A 20,000-nucleotide genomic window follows, 5' to 3' on the forward strand; every position below is an offset into this window, starting at 1 on the left:
ATATTCAAATATTGTATAAGATTGGGGCGGTTGGGATTACATATTTCTAAAGAAGAAGGCACTACCAACCAAAAGTAAAAAACTATATATATATATATATATATATATATATATATATATATATATATATATATATATATATATATATATATATATATATATATATATATATATATTAGCAGGGTGTCCTTTCACATTGTGCAAGCACACGAACCGTGCTTCCCCATTGTCTTGGGTCGCTCACCCGCATTTGATTTTTTCCTTTATTTGTTTTGATTTTTTTTTTCATTTATTTATATTTCATTTACAGATGTTGTCTGATGATTCTGTGAATTTTTCCAGTGTATCGGCTTCAATGTCTGTCGGCACACAAATGTCCATGCTTTGCTTCCGTATTGTCTTGGGTTGCTCATCTGCATTTACGTTATATTGAATTTTTAATTTACTTATATTTTCATTTATGGATGTTGTCCGACGAATCTGTGATTTTTTTCCGGTGTATCAGCTTCGATGTCCATCGGCACGAAAATTTCAGCTTTCTACGTCACCCGTAAGGTACCGATCTTTAATATCAGTCAGTGCATCACAAAGGTCGAGGTCACATTTGCCACGGTGGCCGTGGGGTCTCCAAAATCTATGGCCACTAGCAATTATACGGCGGCCGCAGTATTTCCACGGTCACACAATGTAGCAGTCACATATGTTTTTATTTTTCGTGGAGCTGCACGGCGTATTTATAAATTGTGGAGAACGAAAACGTGGGGTTGCCGTACGGTCTTTGATTTGATGTCGCACGGTGACCTTAGGGCATTCCTGTGGCGGCCATAGAATTTTCAAGGCAGACGCAAGGTGCCCGCAAGGCGACCGCAGGGGGACCACAGGGGGGCCCTAAGGCGAACGTGCGGCCAGACGGACGGTAACGAATGGGTTAATTTTTTTATTACCAGTTTTTTTTTTCGGCTTGTCGAATTGCTACGGCGAACGTAGAAATGAAAAAAAAGTTATAACTCCGCGTTATAATTCCACGGCGACCTTACGGCCTGTAAAATATAGCCATACGGCGTAGCACCACCCTGAGGCCACCTCAGAAACTCTGCGGCCGCCGCACGTTTCTGTCAATTCAGAGGGCGTACGGCCGCCGTATCCTCGCCGTTGAGCAAATGTGACTTAGGCCTTCGGTCTTAGAAATTGTGGAGACCGAAAACGTGGGGTTGCCGTATGGTCTTTGATTTGATGTCGCACGGTGACCTTAAGGGGGCCCTGTGGCGGCCATAGAATTTTCAAGGCAGACGCAAGGTAGCCTCAAGGTGCCCGCAAGGCGAACGTGCGGCCAGATGGACAGTAACGAATGGGTTAATTTTTTTATATTTTTTTTTTACCAGTTCTTTTGTTTCGGCTGGTCGAATTGCTACGGCGAACGTAGAAATGAAAAAAGTTATAACTCCGCGTTATAATTCCACGGCAACCTTACGGCCTGTAAAATATAGCCAAACGGCGTCGGGCCACCCTGAGGCCACCGCAGAAACTCTGCGGCCGCCACACGTTTCTGTCAATTCAGAGGGCGTACGGCCGCCGTATCCTCGCAGTAGAGCAAATGTGACAGGCCTAAGTGAGTCAGTCAGTAAGTGATTCAGTGGTTTGAAAGATTTTTTTTTAAAGAAAAAGGTGCTTCCAACCAAAAGTAAAAAAAACTAGATGGATCCGCTAATTTGAACAAAAAAGCGAGAGCGGACCCGGTCTCAGGAAACGTTCCACCGGCTTCGCAGTCAGTTTGTAAACGCTTCAGTTTTGTGTTTCTCTGAAACTACACACATGATTTTGATGCAACTTGACCACACAACATTCACCACCGAAGATGCATCAAAGTGTATCTACCACATCAAATTCTGCACTCATTACAGAGGTGGATGGGGGGGGAGTTATTGACCCCCCCCCCCCAAAAATAGGTATTTGCTCCCTTCTCCGAAACGACACACACAATTGCAATGAAACTTGACCACAACCATCATCGCGCATGTTGTACCAAAGTGTATCGACTGCATCAAAATCTACACTCATTAACGTGGTCCACAGTAGGGTTTGGACCCCACCCCACCAAAAACAGGTATTTTCTCCCTTCTCTAAAACTACACACTCGACTTTGATGAAACTTGACCACAACGTTCATCACCTGTCATGTACCAAAGTGTATTGCCCACATCAAAATCTGCGCTCATTAAGGGAGTCTACAGGGATGTTTCTGACCCCCCCCCCCCAAAGTTATTTGCTCTCTTTTCTTAACTACACAGAATTTCAATTAAACGTGACCACAACTTTCATCACCCTTGATGTACTGAAGTTTGTTCACGGCATTAAAATAATTCAGGGTCTAAATAGCTCTGCGGGGGTTTGAGTGACTGTTCTGAGATGAGATCTCCTGGATGAGATCAGTCAAGACATGCTCCTGATCGAGGTGAGTTTCATGACAGGTGGTCCTGTTTTTAATTAATTTGTAAAGTTCTAAAAACATGTTTTCACTTTGTCATTTTGGAGTATTTCATGTAGATCGGTGACAAAATTTTAAAATTTAATCCATTTTAAATTCAGGTTGTGACATGACAAAATGCAACGAAAGTTGAGGGGTGTGAATACTTTTTTAAGGCACTGGACATATATATATATATATATATATATATATATATATATATATATATATATATATATATATATATATATATATATATATATATATATATATATACACATGTATTCGTGTCACCACTGCAAACCGCCTTCCTGCACCTCAGGACCATCATCTCGCCTAGCCCACAGACACCTTTGGTTCACACGCATACCCAAGCCCGGCACCACCACAAACTTAGCCTTTACACCAAGGCACAAGTGTGAGCTCACCATTCCAACACGTTCCTCTATCAAGCAAGCCATCCGTGCCATTCCCTGGTGTTCAAGCGACAGATGGGGGACTGCTACACGTCGGCCCCATGTTGAGTCGGGAGCTTTTGTGCATGGCACATTCGGAGGACGAGTGGAAGCGATTCCAAACCAGCGGACTCAAGAGATGATGACGTCACCCCTGGAGCATGTCTTGACCAATGGGCATGCTGTGCTTGGAGAAAAGAGGCTGGCGCCTGACACCCCGACTGAGGTCCTTAAATGACAGAGCTGTTCACCGGAAAAGAGCTGGTGTGGTGGTTGTTGGGTTGTTTCTGGATGGAGTAGTTGCTGCAAGATTTGTTGGTGCCTGCTGCTGAAGGGGAAGGACCGAGCGGGCCGAGCGACATCCAGTCCGGGTGCAGTATTAGGCGAGAGGTAGAATGGACAACCACACACGATAGGCAGTTCTAAATCTTCTGCTTTCTTTCTCTCTTTTACCGTCTCGTCCACTGCGGACTATCAGCGAGGGCAAAGCCTGAAAGACCACTGACTCACACCCTGTCTTTCTCCCTCTAAGCCACACTCTCAGACCACACCCCACTCACACCCAGACACCCCCTTAGCTCATAATTACCCCTCCCCCACCTCTTATGTACCCTCAACTTTTGACTGGTACGTGTCCGCGTGTATGTGCCGGGTAAGCCAGAGGCCACCAATGCCTCAGCTTTCTTATCTCTCTTTCTCATCTTCCCTTCCGTGGAGTGATTGTGATGGTGCCTGTCATGTAAATCCAAGTAAGACTGTGTGAGATAAATAGCTCGGGTTAACTCTGCTCTTTGTCCCTTGATTGCATGAATCTGTATCACTGCATGTCTTTTGCCACACCACACGGATACTGTACGTCCCTGCTGTACGAATACCGACCGCGAATAAAACCCCTCGTCTTCACCGTGCCACAAGCTTTTCCATACACTCCTTTTAAATAAACGCTTGTAACTGTTCAGTTGAACCTGCTCATAGATAGCATCCTTTCCTCCACTGGTCCAGCACAGTCTGCATTATTGTTTCGATGGGAAGTTTTGGAGATTTGACTGCGCATGTCAAAGCTCCACCTCTCCTCAGCAAAACCCAAGTCCACCGATGACACAGGAACAGTAATATCAAGTAGTTTATCGAAATTATCACCGACATAGAACACAATCTGTGCTTTCAGTAAGGAAGTTGAACTCCACTTGAAATTCCCGTTCTGGAGCCACGCGTATGGTCGGCAAACGACAGGTTACTACACATTTGTTTTCAAAAAACATCAAACGATGATGCAAGAAAACTACAATCTTTCGGACAAACCCAGCACATTTACTAAAGTACCTTTGCTTGCGTCGGGTGCACCAAGCCAATTACAGATGGCATCAAACTGCTCACATGTGAATGTTAATCTGAGGACTGCACAGTGCATTTGATTAATCAACCCCCGACGGTCCCATACGTGGACAGGCACATTATACATACACCATGCAAATTGAACCGCTTCCCCATTCCACATGATTCGACCTGGATCACAAGGCATGACATTGCCTCCCTTATCAGCGTGCAGCAAAAGCTGCACGCCTCGGTTTGGATGCTAAAACCGCGCGGACGCACGCACGCACGCACACTGTTCGTAAGTGAAAAACATCATCGATGCACATGAAATGGAACTTAAAAACGCTATGAGTGCAATATTAACAACAACAATTAGAAATTAATCGAAACACACTTCCAGGTGGCACCTTGAAAATGACAAGGAATTTTAGAATTCATCAAATTAGCATGGATTATTCGTTGAAGAAAAATTATAACAATTATATTCATGAGCCTGCAGCGTTGAACAAAAAGATCTCCCTTTCTTTCTTTCTTTCACCTGTCTCTCAAAAACTCCCTCGTGATCATCCACCGCACACCCAATCCACAACCTGACTCCCATCGTACGTGCATCACCCAGCCTCGACTGGTGTACCTGCAAATGTATGAGATCAAACTTTTTCGAACTTACATCACAATATTGCCGAACGCATATTTACGAACAATATGCCATTCGACGAAAAAGCAGATAACACAAAATTTAGAGACCGCAATCTGGGGTCTGATAGAATCCAACATCTGGGTAGAGGTTTATATGCCTGGTGTTGGCTTCATGGTTTGGGCGACGGGCTTTGGATCCTTGGGTGCTGAGTTCAAGTCCAGCTCACATTGAATTAACACCGGGTGGGGTTGACTCAGCCTGTCATCTTTCCAAGGTCAGCGAAATGAGTACCAGCTTGCTGGGATGATTGAGCCATTCAAGTATCCTGCGTCGGAGCGGTGACCCGTCCAGGATTGTGCCCAATGGCCCAGGAGATTTCTTCGGCAGCACCAACACTCTGTGCAAAGCATGGTCCCGATGAATGGATGGATGGATGGATGGATGGTGGACGTTTGGGTCTAAACTCCGTCGAAGATGTTTCTTTATGGCCACATGAAAGCAGTCGTACTGTAGCACGTCACGTGTGGCCATTTATACTCGATCTCCATTCGACGGTTGGCACGGCTGATTGCCAGTTCGTGTTTAGGTTTGCTCCAACCGATGTGTCACGATTATTATCATTTCACCGAATGCAATGTGAGAACATCGGGGTGTTTCCGAAGGTGAGGCTCAGGCGTATATGTGATGAGTGGTTAAGCTTTTGTCGAGATTGTGCCAATAGCGGACAATATGGACATCATGCTGCTCTCGAGGTTGCTGAAAGAAGGCACGCTATGACGACTGAACGTGTAATGCGATGGAAATGACTCGTTAATGGCATGGTTAATGGCAGCACTGATGTTTGCGATGATGTCAAGGATGAGTCGGATGGCAAAAGGGAACAAGCCGAAGATTTCTCCGCATCTCACCTTCAAATCATCAACGGAGGGCATGGGTACGAGCTGACTCAATCGGTGAGGATTTGCAGTAGCTGGATGGTCCATGCTTCATCAGTGGCTGCAAGAGTAACAGTGACTCGTATGGCATTGACGATGCTCAACCAGTCTCTTTTTACCAAAAAAAAGAAAGAAACGTGAATCATCGATCCCAAAAATATAGAGAAGAGAAAGGTCAAACAGATGCAACACAGTCAAGGTAAAAAAAAAATTTTCTCAAGTTAGGTTTATGAATCAATGTCCCTTCTGGATCCTTTGTAAGTGAATGTGTTTGTTCTCTGGATCGGCTCTGCTCCAAGAAAGCTTCTTCCAAGCGAAAGAAACCGTTCCGGATTTGTCTCGTTCAACTGTTAGCACGTGTTGCCTGCACCATTCATCGACTCGTACGGCTGAACCCATGCTGGCTCATGCTCGTCCGTGTGAGCATCCCCCACATTGTCCATCTGTAGCTACGGATCACGATCTACATCTGCTGCTTTTGGCTTTCAACACCATTGGCTTCTGGAAAAAAAAATTTTTGTCTTATCTGTCACTTTTTTTGTTAATTTTTATATCCAATGTCAAGGCTCGGATCAGAGCCAACACACAGAATGTATAACAAGGGGAGCAGGAGACAAGAGTGACGGGAGAGGGAAGCACAAATATAGTGGGGAATAGACACATGAGATCTGTGGAAAGGAGAGGGAAGGGGCGGGGAACACGGGGTAAACAAGATGGACACTACAGGGACTTTCAGGATAGAAAACAGGGAATATGAAGGAGGTGGGTTTGGGGTGGATTAATGGGGGTAGAAAAGATCATGGTTTTGGATGGGGGAAGAGAAGAGATAGAGGTGAACAGTGTTGCCTGGTTTTGGCTTAATGGTTAGGGTGGTGGGCTTGCGATCCGAGGATCCTGAGTTCAAATCCCACTCGGCTGTTTAAGTAACACCAGGTGGGGTTCACGCAGCCTGTCATCCTTCCAAGGTCGGCAAAATGAGTGCCAACTTGCTGGTATACTCTGTCGGAGTGGCGACCCGCCCAGGATTGTGCCCAATAGCCAAGGAGACTGCTTAGGCAGCACCAACGCTCTGCACAGGGTATGGTCCCAATGGATGGATGATGAACAGCTGTTTTGAAGACCTGGAGGGAAGAGTGGGATTGAAGAGTGTGTGGGAGTTTGTTCCAAAGGCGGGAAAAGAGAGGAATGAGAGAATGAAGGTGAGCAGTGATTCTTGATTTTGGTAGTTCATCAAGAAGGGGGTTGCTGGTGGACCTTGAGTGCTCTGTGTAAATATGGGCGAACAGATAACAAAGCGGGGGAGGGGGGGTGGGAAGCAGAGAGGAGACGGTATAAGACATAAAGACCACCAACCTGCCTGCGGTGAGAGAGTGAGAGACCTCAAAGACTCAGCCTCATCATGGGAGATACCAATGATCTTAAATGCCTTTGTTTCCACAGCATGAAGCTAAGAAAGGTGAGAGATGGGAGCACCAACTCAGAGAGAGAGAGAGAGAGAGAGAGAGAGAGAGAGCAGGACTCCATCAGGCTGTGAACAAAAGCTTTGTATGTGGCCAGGAGCTCCAGTGTGCCAAGGAAGGACTTTGCATGACGGAGGATGTCCAATCGGCGACTGGCTTTGGAGGCAGCTTTGAAATGTGGCTTTCCCAGGAAAGATCATGGCAGATAGTGAGGCCCAAAAGTTTGAAGGAGAGGACTTCTTCAAGAGGATTGTTGAGAAAGTAGAAGGGGGGGGGGGAGGGTTCCAGACGGTCCTTCCAGAGAGACATAGTGAGAGTGCAGTTGAAGGCCAGATGCTTGCAAATAAACAAAACCTAAAGGCAAAAAAAATTGTCCAAATAAGTTGTACGATTGTGCTTAGATATCGTACACAGGCCGACCCCAACTCACCTGGTTCATGTTCGGCCTAATGCCAAATAATATATCTTATTCTTTGTGGTTAGACCAGGGTAGGCATACTCTAAAGTTGTTGGAAATAACTAACAATGAGCATAAAACAATACTCTCGATACTTGGTTAGTTTCGCTGCTACTGTGAGAAATATTGTTGATAATACATTTTCAGGTTTTGTTCACTGTCAAGTTTACAAGCTCGGGATGAGTTTTCAAACAGTATCCCTCCAAGGTCCAACTGTGTATATTTGTAGCCATATTTGTCAACTTTCACTGCTCTTCATGCTTTACTTTGCATCCTTTCTCTAATATTAAACAATGACTTCTAATTTGTATACTTTTAACAGAGATAGTCAATAAGCCTGGTGTTGGCTTCACGGTTAAGGTGACTGGCTTTACATCTCAGGGTCTTGAGTTCAAGCCCCTTTTCTACCGTTCAATCAACACCAGGTGGGTTGACTCGGCCTGCCATCTTTCCGAGGTCAGCAAAATGAGTACCAGCTTGCTTCAGAAACCTATTTCCCGATGTCCATACAATGTTAATCATAAACAAGGATATTTAAAAAAAAAAAAAAAAATTGAGGCATGGAAGAAGGAGAAGAACACAGCCGCTCATGTGACAAAACAATCTAACAATTGATACTAAAATAAACCCACACATTTGGGACCTCGGTGGCATAAATACAGGATGTTTCAAAATGATTGATACAACTTTAACTTCCCGCCATTTCTTTGGTTTTTTTTCATCGATACCGTTTTCCTTTTCAGGGTTTGGTGGTGTTATCATGGTATTTGTTCCCTGGGATTTCTAGATCCATAGCTCAACTACGCCATTGACAGTGAAGCAGAAGACAAGTGATGGCTCTGTGGTATAGGACTAAATCATATGTCGACACCCACCGGAGGTTCTGTCGGGAATACGACCTCAGAACACATGATGGACTCACAAATTGTGCCATTCAACATATTATGAAACATTTTGAGCACAAGGGTACAGTGCACAACCAGAACAAGGGCAACAGTGGCAGGCCAGCATGAGTAACCAAGAGCCAAGCCAACATAGACACCGTGGGGGATTCTGCAGTGGACTGTACAAAGAAGTCCCACCACCGGCACTAGGCATCAAACCAACATCAGTGTGACATATCCTCACTAAGGAACTGAAGCTTTTCCCAGACATCATCTCCATTAGGCATAAACTAAATTAAGATGACATGAGAAGGAGACTTGATATGTACAATTGGCTCAGTACCCCAACTGGATCAACCTGATCTAGTTCAGTGATGAAGCCCATTTCCACTTGAACGGTGCCATCAACAACCACAACAACATTTTCTGGGGGGCAGAACCACCTGAGATCACTGTGAGGTACCTGAATAGGCCTAATGTCACATGCTTCTGTGCCTGCAATGCTAGATGGGGAACGCTAGGTCCTGACTGGTTTGAGAATGACAACAGCAGGATGGTAATGATCAACGGTGAGCGCTACCGGGCCGTGCTCCAGAAGTTCCACAATGATCTCTCCCAAAAGGTCATCCCAAACCAGCTCAGCATGATCTGGTTTATGCAGGATGGTGCACCCCTGCATACAGCTGGTGACACAATCACTTTCCTGTGGCAGCTCTTCAGAAACCGCCTCGTTGCCCTGGGTACCGCTCATGACTTGGCACACAACAGCCCAGACTTGAACCCTCTGGACTACTAGTTCTGGGGGGCTGCCACGCCAACTGGTTCTGTCTGGGGAACCACTGGTTCTATCTACGCCAAAAGCTCTGCCACACTGGATGATCTGAAGCATGAGGCATCAGACTACCTCCAGGCAGTGCCACATGAGACCTACAGGAAAGTTGGACAGAACTTTCGAGTCAGGATCAATGCCTGTCTGAACCGTGGACGGGAACACATCGAGAACGTCAATTACAAGGATTTTGCGTAAATGCCAATTTCAGGCCTTGGGCTCTCACGAACTCCAGCAGTGACTTCCTGCTATAACAATCAGTGATAGAAAATACTGTGTCATAAGCTTTCAAGAAATGTTTGGTTCATGTTTCTGAGGTTTCTGTTTCTTTGTAAATAAACATGTAAAGTTGCATCACTCTCTTTTTGAAACACCCTGTGTATGGCCTGAACGCCTTCACTTGGGGTGAGAAGATGGACAGACAGAGAGGAGAAGACAGAGATGACAGAACACCTGTCCCACGTGGCAATGCTCGTGAAGTGGTGGGCCTGATTTTGCCTCGTGGCACCCAGTGTGTACCCAGATGCTCGCCGCGTACCACCAAACTGTGAAGGATCAGGTGGGAATCAACAGTTGATGGTGATGGTGATGACTATGGCACAGGCAGCGCTCGGGCCAAGACCAGTGACAGAGCATGCACTCAGGTGCTCAACCACAATCTCAACCTACCAAAGGGCTCCGCCCATCAACTTGCGGCTAACATCTCGACTCCTGACGGTTGGCAAATGTTGAAACAAGTTTGGACCACAACACTACGTAGCACAATGATGAGGCACGGCTTTTGTTCCATGATGAAGTTTAAATATTTTTTTACATTTAAGTCTCAGTTCTCAAAATTCCCGATATATTCTTCATTTCAGATTATTTTATAGGAAGTGGGAGGATGAAACGTACGAGGAATGGTTCAAATTCGACCTGGATTTAGGTTCTCAAATAAACTTGCATGTATAATTATTACAAAACTAATCGTTAACTTTTAAAGGTTTGTAGGTTTGGAGGCACGATTGTCCCGTTCGAGTGGAAGCTTCCATGTGCCACGAGTGTAAAATTATTTGGGACATGCACATTGTCAATTGTATCCTGGTTCGGGGTGGGTACCTGTCGAGGATTGCAACCCGAGCCAAGAAACTGCTTTGGCAGAATCAACATTCTGTATAGAGCATGATACATGGTAATAATAAAAAGAATAATGATGATATTATTATTATTATTAATAACAATAATAATACCGCAACTCTGAGTCTGGGAGGTCGGTGGTTAAGCCCCGGCCGAGTCCTACCAAAGACTTTTAAAATGGTACGTGCTGCTTCCCTGCTTGGCATTCAGCATTTATAAAAGGATAGAGCACAGACAAACAATGCTGGAAAGGCAATGGCAAACCACCCAGTGGAACCCTTGCCAATAAACTGCTTCAGCAGCACCGACGCTCTGTAAAGATTATGGAACTGTGCATCAGGACATCATTCTTTAAAAACAAGCTCGAATGAGCTAAGATCCTCGTCCTCTTAATGATGACGTCATAAAAACGAATATGACGTCATTGTGATGTATCAAGTTTGCGATAAATTATCTGTGCTAATGCCCGGCTTGATTCCCGCAAACAAAATTCAAACAGCTTGCCGAGTTTCGGAGATAAATGTATAGGCGATTTCCATTAGCGGCGATATTATGACGTCAAGTTTTTTTTTCTAGGAAGAATTTCCAAAATCGGAGATGGTTACTGTCTGCGCGTGGGCTTTCTGCATATACATGGCAAGTTTCACGAAGATCCGATGAAAACTCTGGGTTGTGAAACAAAAAAATGTCAAAAAATAGGAATGACGTCATAAAAAATTGATATGACGTCATAGTGATGTATCATATGTGCGGTAATTCATCTCTGCTAATGCCCTGTTCGATTCCCGCAAACAGAATTCAAAAAGCTTGCCTAGTGTGAGATAATTTTTTAGGCGATTTCCATTAGCGGAGATATTTTGAGGTCATAACTTTTTTTTTCTAGGAGGAATTTTCAAAATCGGAGATGGTTACTGTCTGCGCGGGGTATTTTTACATATATACGCCAAGTTTCAGGAAGTTTCGATGAAAACTGTAGGCTGTGAAACAAAAAAGTCCACAAGAACAAGAACGTGAGTAAGACTTAGAGATCCTCCACGAGGATCTAAAAAACAACAATAAAAAACCTTCTCCCCAAGTTGCTCTCGAATACGGTTGTTCTTGATGATCAGGTATCACAATATTGTGCAGCCAATCACTTGTAAATTTCACCAGTCTCGATGTTTTCATTGACAAGAAATTTCATAATTTATTTACAGTTTAATTCTTGTCAAGCACCAACCTCCCCCCTTGCAGGTGTTTTGCAGATTCCATGGCTGGCTGCTTGATTGGTTGCCCAGGACACCAACCTGCCCAACATCGGAACTCGCCGTCAAGGGAACAGTCCTTGCCCGTCAAGCCAACCCACCTCTCTCGCCTGCACTACAAACACGGTGGTATTCTCACCGCACACCCCTTCCTCCAGCACCACCGGCCACCCTCAATACACGATCAACCCCTCTTTGACGAGCGAGTGGACCACATTATCTCATTTGCCTCCAAGTTGGTTTCCAGCAGGTGGATTAAAACAGGGAACACACAATTATGGGTATTTTTGACGGACACCATAAAGACGAATTCTCTGAAAAACAAGAAACTCGGCTTTTCATAAATAACGTCCAAATCAAATCAGGAACCAAACTTAATTTTTTTTGTTCAACGAACAAATTTCAAAATCAGAAATATTTGACAAATACCGACATGGTTTAGACGTGTCTCTTTTGTGAAGATGCGGGCCATTGAGCATGCTGAGCTGAAGACAGAGCATGATGGTATTCTGCATTGATGGAAAGAATGAGAGTCAATCTCAATACAAAGAGAAATGGTGCAGAAAGCTCAGTCGAGGAATTTTGCTTATCCTGGCACACAAATCTCCAAAATACAACTGCAAAAACAGAATAAACTACAAGGGCACTCGGCGGAGCGCATACCTCCGCCACGTAATGCCTGATCCACGAGAATATATCGGGTCCAATACATTTTTGAAATATCATGCTATACAGGACTATATCGTTTTTGGCGCTATCTCTCAATAGTGAAGAATCACTTTCAAAATTAAATAATTCTCGTACCCAGATCTGGATTCTGATCTTCACCAAAATCAAATCGTTTTGGCCTTGCGGCACACCCAACCCTGTCCATCTAGTATCGTCCAAATCCGTCCACAGCCTTTTGAGATACCGTGCTATACTCGTATATCATTTTTAGACCCATCTCTCAATGGTGAAGAATCACTTTAAAAAAATTATCAGATCCGTATCCAGATCTTCACCAAAATTTGGAAAAAAAATGGAAATTGGAAAGCCTCTACTACCAGGGCTTCAAAGAGGCAATCCACTTATTACATTTGCAACTAGAATGGCACTAAGTAGAGCGCATACCTCTTCCAGGCTGAACAGTTTACGTTTTGTGTCCCAATGATGGGCCGGATCTGCATTCGGACCTGAACCATAATCTAATGGGCTTGTTCTTGTCACCTCCCAAACTCATCCAACAAGTTTTGCCATCATTCGTCCACAATTTTTTTTTGAAATATCATGCAATACACCATGTTTTTGCTCCATCTCTCAATTGTTAAGAAAGGTGTCGGGAAAGGTATGTTGAAAATAAGGGGAGACTGCATTGAAACATTCTATCCGTTACATCTTTGTTCAGGCTTGAAACCAAGTTGCCATCCCTTGGCAGCTACAGAACCATGTGAAGAAGTAATAGGTTTGGGAAATAACTTGCAGTTGCATCTAAATGTAAATGAATCTCAAATTAGAGTTTGGATACAATTTTTGGCAAATTCAAAACAACAACATCTGTTGCCAATCGTGGAGGCTGTGGACTGTGTGCACCTGTTTAAATGGCATTTTGCTAACTCAGTGGGCTGGTAGGATAGCCAGACTAGAGGTACATACACTTGATTTTGAGTAAATCTAGCCTGGGTTTGAATCTTGACCCAGTTATAAACCATCATCCTGGTGTTTCGCCAGCAGGGTAAGGCATCAATATGTGTGCCCTTCCATCCATTGATGTTAAGCGACACTGGCTATTGGTGTATGTTAAGCGTCACTGAACTGGGGGGGGGAGGGAAGGGGGACAATAACATTGTGTCTCCCTCGACATCTTTTGCGATATTTTTTTTTCTCAACTGCTGAGGATTAAGAATTCTCCTTTCATGACTTCCCCCCGCCCCGAGAGTCTTGCACACGTTTCTAGCCGCGTCTCGCGTCGCGAATGCTGGCTCTAAGAGAGCTCTGCATTGTTGTTCTTTTTCTTCTTGTTCTTCTTCTGGTGAAGACAAAACTTTAAGGACTGGGCTCTTTTATATACAGGATCCGGATCTCCTTAAATATTAAACACCTGGACACATCCTCGCATAGACGGTGCCTTTTGAGAGCGTCTATCATGAACTTTTAAATATATTCGGACATTTGCTTTAAAGTTTCGAAAAGTTCACGTTCCTATTTAAAGATTATTCCATTTAATGTGTTGTAATTTCGTAAATACACGATTTTCTCGTCATGAACGAGGAGCCTCCATGACGGGTCTCGCTATTGGCTCCATCAAGGCACGTGACGAAATATCGGAAGTTGTTGTTGCTATTGCCTTGAGGACGCGGCTCTTGGACACATTTGTCCTTGTTCTTCTAAGTATGTCGAAATCGGACTTACTGTTCAGGTGTCACCTGACAATTAATAGTCATATGTGCAACAAAAACTGCAATTATTGCACATGTGTATGGAGGACAAAGACATGCAAGTATGTGTTACATGTTCGAGGACATTGCTGTGATTTGACAAGATGAATTTTACTTATACGTATACATTTGTACACGTCTCTGGCCATCCATCGCGAACGACGAGGACCATGGAGGCATATGGGTCAGTTAGCACTTACCCGCGCGACCATAACAAGCGAGACCAGGATCGGATGTAAATCCTCTGTTGGAATGAAGGCGAAATAAGTTTGAGGGTCGATTTTTGTTGCTGACTTTGTACCACTGGAGATGACGGAACTGATATTCATCCTCTCTTTGTTGCTCAACCACCTTAAACGAGTCGGAGACAACGGACGACTTTTTTTTTTTAATCTCTGGAAAGTTCTTCCCAGTTCTCTGCGTTAATGTTTGCCTTCTTCAGATGCCTTTTCATAATGTCTTTGTAACGTAGTTTTTGTCCTCCAGGTGCACGTTTGCCCTCATTCTGCTCAACATGATTATTTTGTTTTGGGAGCTGATGCTCTGGCATATGAACAGGTGCCCTGTCCATCGAAGTTGAGCAGATGTAATGAATGCCTCAACACTGGACATCCCAGCTCTCCTTTGGACTGTGGTATTAGGGACTTGGTCTTGCCATATGATTCCCAGTATAGGTATATGCACAATATTCCCAGAACATACATACAGTGCGTTCAGAAAGTATTCACACCCCTTGACGTTTGTCACAATTTGTTGCGTTGCAGCCTGAATTGAAATTGGATTAATTTTTTTTTTAAATTGTCACCGATCGACACAAAACTCCCCGTAATAACAAAGTAAAAACATGTTTTTCGATTTTTTTTTTTTTTTACAAATAAATTAAGAATAAAAAGCTGAAATGTCTTGCGTCAATAAGTGTTCAACACCCTGAGTCGAAACTTTGTAGAAGCACCTTTGGCAGTGATTACAGCTTCGAGTCTTCTTGGGTATGTCTGCATCAGCTTTGCACATCTGGATTTTGGAGATTTTCTTCCATTCTTTTTTGCAGATTTGCTCAAGCTCTGTCAAGTTGGATGGAGAGTGTCGGTGAACAGCGATCATTAAGTCTTTCACAGATTCTCAATGGGATTCACGTCTGTGCTTTGGCTGGGTCACTCAGGAACTTCCACATTTTTGTTCTGAAGCCATTCCCGTGTTGCTTTGGCTGGATGCTTGGGGTCATTGTCCTGTTCGAACGTAAATCTTCACCGCAGTCTTCGGTCTTTTGCACTCTGAAGCAGGTTCTCATCAAGGATTTTCCTATATTTGGCTTCATTCATTGTTCCCTCTATCCTTACAAGTCTCCCAGACCTTGCTGTTAAAAAGGATCATCATAGCATGATGCTGTCACCACCATCCTTCATGGTAGGATGGTGTTAGATGGGTGATTAGCTGTGCTTGGTTTCTGCCGGACGTCACGCTTTACATTCAGGCCAAAGAGTTCAATTTTCGTTTCATCAGACCACAGCATCTTTTGATCATGCTCTCAGTCTTTCACATGCCTTTTTGCAAACTCCAGGCGTGCTGTCGTGTACCTTCGTCTCTGGAGTGTCTCCTGTATAACCACTCTCCCATTAAAGTGTCGATTTGTGAAGTGCTGCAGAGACTGCTGTCCTTCCAGCAGGTTCTCCCATCTCAGCCAAGGAACTCTGTAGTTCTGTTAGAGTGGTCATTGGGTTTGTGGTCACCTCCCTGACCAAGGTCCTTCTTGCCCAGTTGCTCAGTTTGGTCGGATGGCCAGCTCGAGGAAGAGTCTGGGTCGTTCCATGTTCTTTCCATTTCCCAATGATGGAGCTCACTGTGTTCTTGGGAACTTTCAACACTCCAGAAATTGTTTTATACCCTTCCCGAGATCTATACCTCCTCACAATTCTATCTCCGAGTTCTACGGGCAGTTCCTTGGACTTCATGGTGGAGTTTCTGCTCTGACATGCACTGTCAACCGTGGGACCTTATATATAAAGGTGTGTTTCTTTCCATATCACGTCCAATCAATTTAATTGGCCACAGGTGGGACTCCAATCAAGTTGTAGAGACATCTCAAGGATGATCAAAGGGAATTGGATGCACCTGAGCTCAATGTGGAGCGTCATAGCAAAGGGGTTTAGAATACTTATTGACGCAAGACATTTCAACTTTCCATTTTTAATGAATTTGTAAAAAAATTCGAAAAACATGTTTTTACTTTATCATTATGGGGTTACTTTGTGTAGATCGGTGACAAAAAAATTAAATTTAATTCATTTTAAATTCAGGCTGCATCACAACAACATGTGACAAAAGTCGAGGGGTGTGAATACTTTCTGAAGCAACTGAACATACATACATACATACATACATACATACACACACACATATATACATACTGGCATGTTTGCATTGGCCGACCGCCTCATGTTATGAAAGTTCACAAAGTCAAGACCAGTTTTTGATCAGCTAATTTCACAAACTTGGCAAGGGAACTTACTGAGATAACTAAGACAAAGTAACCACCATAAATGTATAAATTGATTCAAGATAAAATAAACATTCCAACAGACGATGGACATCTGGGAATTGGGATAACATGGCACAGTACAAAAGGAAAAGCACATCTCGGGACGTACACAGGCGTGCACAGTTTGAACACAAGGAACAGCCCTGAGAAAGCTGCAGTGAATTATACGGCTCACTGTTCCTTTAAAATTGCTCCAACGTGGAATGCTAATCTATTTCTGCTCGACGGGCGCAGTGAGGCCACCCATTAAGCCGAGTACATCGGGACACACTTTTCCACAAAATTATTTTTCTTTAAATGCTTAATACGTTGTCAGAATATTACCGTCTGCTTTGCACAAACCACTTTTGTAAAAGGTGGCGGAGGAGGGCACAGACAAACCATTTATACATAATGATGAATAAACATCGGTTTGGTATGATAGAACCACACTCCACTCTCAATGCAGATTATTTTGGATCAAGCTCATTCCAAGAAAGGTACCGTTAGTACGAAAGCTTGGACATCTGTCACTGTTTGCGTTTTGAGGCAAAACATCTGTACCAATTGTCTCGATGTGTTTCCCGACGATGACGGGAGAACCCCCAAACCCCCCCCCACCCCCCAGCAGAGTGAGCCAGGAGATGAGAAGGAGAGGGATTGTTTTTGGCAGCTTTTCCAGACATGGCCCGTAATAAACTGCAGATTGTAAAGCAAAATAATTTTTTCCAAGGTGGTCAACAAGCATGAGAAAGTGAAACACCAATCCTGATGAGTTGAATCCAATGGCTAATGGTATTCAACGTGTGAAAAGTTCGGTACTGTGTAAAATACGTTTGGCAAATCATAACCGATACTTTACTCTCCATCTCGGTCCTCACCGGGTCACACGGTTCTCATTTCCTGGGCAAACGGCTGCGTAGAAAAACAAATACTCTATTTTGGAATGTTATAAAAAATAATTGTTGAATTAAATTTTGTGTGCTTAGAAAGACGATACGTGTTGAGCAAATTGAACAAACAAAATGTAAAAACAGCAAAATGATTTTAGTTGTCAAATCAACAAATTTATCAGAGTTGTCCGAATGGCCAAGAGGTACGCACACTCAACTCTGAGCCGTCAAACCTGGGTTCGAATCCAGACCCAGCTATAAACTGTCATCCCGGTGTTTCACAGGCACGGTGTTTCATCAAGATGTGTGCTGTCCCTTCGAAGGACGTTAAACTGGCGTCCCGTCTCCCGGCATTAGTTCGTGGATGTTACAGATTCCATGGTGTCTTTCGCGAAGAGTCGGCGAGCTATTGCAGCGCTCCCTGGAAAAGTTTGAAATTCCTGCTCTAAACTACAGGGGCACTGAATCAGCAGCACAGCCGCATTCCAAGCAATGATGCAACTCACAGCCACAAGCTGCAATCAAAATTAAGTGAATGATCAAACATACATTTACTACTACCACTACGACTACCTCAATAAATCATATACCTTCATTGTGGGATTTGGCAAAGAGGAAGTTTACACCAAATCGTTCACAGGTCTGACATTTGGTCAGGCCTGACGTTCACCTGCTGCTTACATAGTGAGGGGCCATTCGATGCCTTGTAGTGGACTGCAAATTTGAGCTTTCCTGCCGCCATGAGACCACAAGTTGTTATAATGTATAACATTATGGAAAGAGTAACGAACTGCAAGTACAGGCCCACATAACAGTAAGTGGAAGGCAGACTGGGGAGTGGTATAACAGTCAGTGTACAACAGCTATAGTGAAGCATGGGGGTGGAGTTATACGTTATTGACCGACATAGTAGTCGGTGAAACACCTTCCGCATGCCAACTGACCACACATGGGCAGATTTGTTGCAGTTTAACATGGAGGCGAGTTGTGCGAAAACAAGCTCTGCGATCATGAAACGAGACAATTTGAATTGAAAGCAGACAGGTTGTACATGTACGTTCTATCCCATCTCAAGGCCTTCGCAGTCGACCAACAAGCTGCTTTGTGGGTAATTGTAGCCCTTAGTTTGGCTGATAATTTCTTCGTGAGTAACTATAGTTCCTGGTCAATTTTTTACCTCCGCTACAAAAGGTGGATGGAGATTATGTTTTCACCCATCTGTCTGTCTGTTTGTTTGTTTGTTTGTTTGTTTGGGAGCAAAAGATCTCAAAAAGTTATGGACGGATTCGGACAAAACTTTGTGGAGGAGTTAGTTAGGTGACAAGAACAAGCCGATTAAATTTTAGTTCAGGTCCTAATCTAAATCCGGCCTATCATTGGGATACAAAACGTAAACTAATCAGCCTGGTGGAGGTATGCGCTTGACCGAGTACCCTTCTCGTTATTTCCTGGTTTTATTTCCAGGCCACCAATAACCGACCTTCGAAATGACGTAATCTGCCCCATGATGCTGCGTGTGCATGCACAGACACCCCTAGAAACAGCGATATTCACGGCACTATGGAGTATACCACGTGTGTGAGATACGGATTGTTACCTAAAATGGCTCACAGAGCTTCTAAAAAGCCAAAAAAATACTTGGAAAAGTACTTGAGAGAAAGGGCTGTGCTGCTGCACAATGAAAGACTTAGAGAACTTTCTCAACTTGCTGAACGGTGCAAGGCAGAGGATGGGCGTGTAATACACAAACCCCCGACAGATTGCTTCCAGTGAATAGACTTTGAACCTTGTGGGAGTGTCTCGTGTAAACATGGCACAAGCTTGGTGATTTATTTAACGTATGTCTACAATTGGAAAGACGATGCTGTGCGTCATTACCAAGTAACGATAACCAGCTCTTCGGCAAAGGAAATCTTCATGATGTGAAAATACACAAAGCTTGCTTCAGCTGTATTTACCTGGGAGCTGGATGTATCAGATAAACTTCCCTGAAGAGGACAACGCATCTGGCTTCGGTGTTTCTGAACACCAATGGGAAGGACATATGTGGAGCTGGTGTATGTTCAGGGTGAGTTTAAATTTATATTTACTGTTAATTATGATTGGAAAGGGGAGGGGGGAGGGTGGAGGAGCTAGGCGAGATGTGAGTGCTGTTATAAATATATTGTTTGACAGGTTCCGGGGCCAAAAGGGAAATTATATGAGATTTTTGCATCTATTGGTAAAAGGAGAAGCGTCCTTGTATGTGCGTGTTTTAAAAAAAAATAAATTATCCAATACGGCCACTCTTATGGATTAACAGGAAATGATAGGAACTCAACACCTTTCACTCTCATCCACAGATATTTCTCGTATTTCCTATATTTCCACGAGT

General features: G+C 43.8%; 1 protein-coding gene across 23 annotated transcripts in view; it reads right to left on the reverse strand.

Annotated features, from left to right (window-relative positions):
- LOC147023891 (signal-induced proliferation-associated 1-like protein 2) overlaps positions 1-20,000 on the reverse strand; it is a 389,701-nt gene that overhangs the window by 43,421 nt on the left and 326,280 nt on the right. The gene's annotated exons all lie outside the window — the stretch shown is intronic.

The sequence above is a fragment of the Eptatretus burgeri genome, chromosome 7 (assembly GCF_056783735.1).
Source record: "Eptatretus burgeri isolate ZD-2024b chromosome 7, Ebu_testis_v1, whole genome shotgun sequence".
In the NCBI taxonomy this organism is placed as follows: domain Eukaryota; kingdom Metazoa; phylum Chordata; class Myxini; order Myxiniformes; family Myxinidae; genus Eptatretus; species Eptatretus burgeri.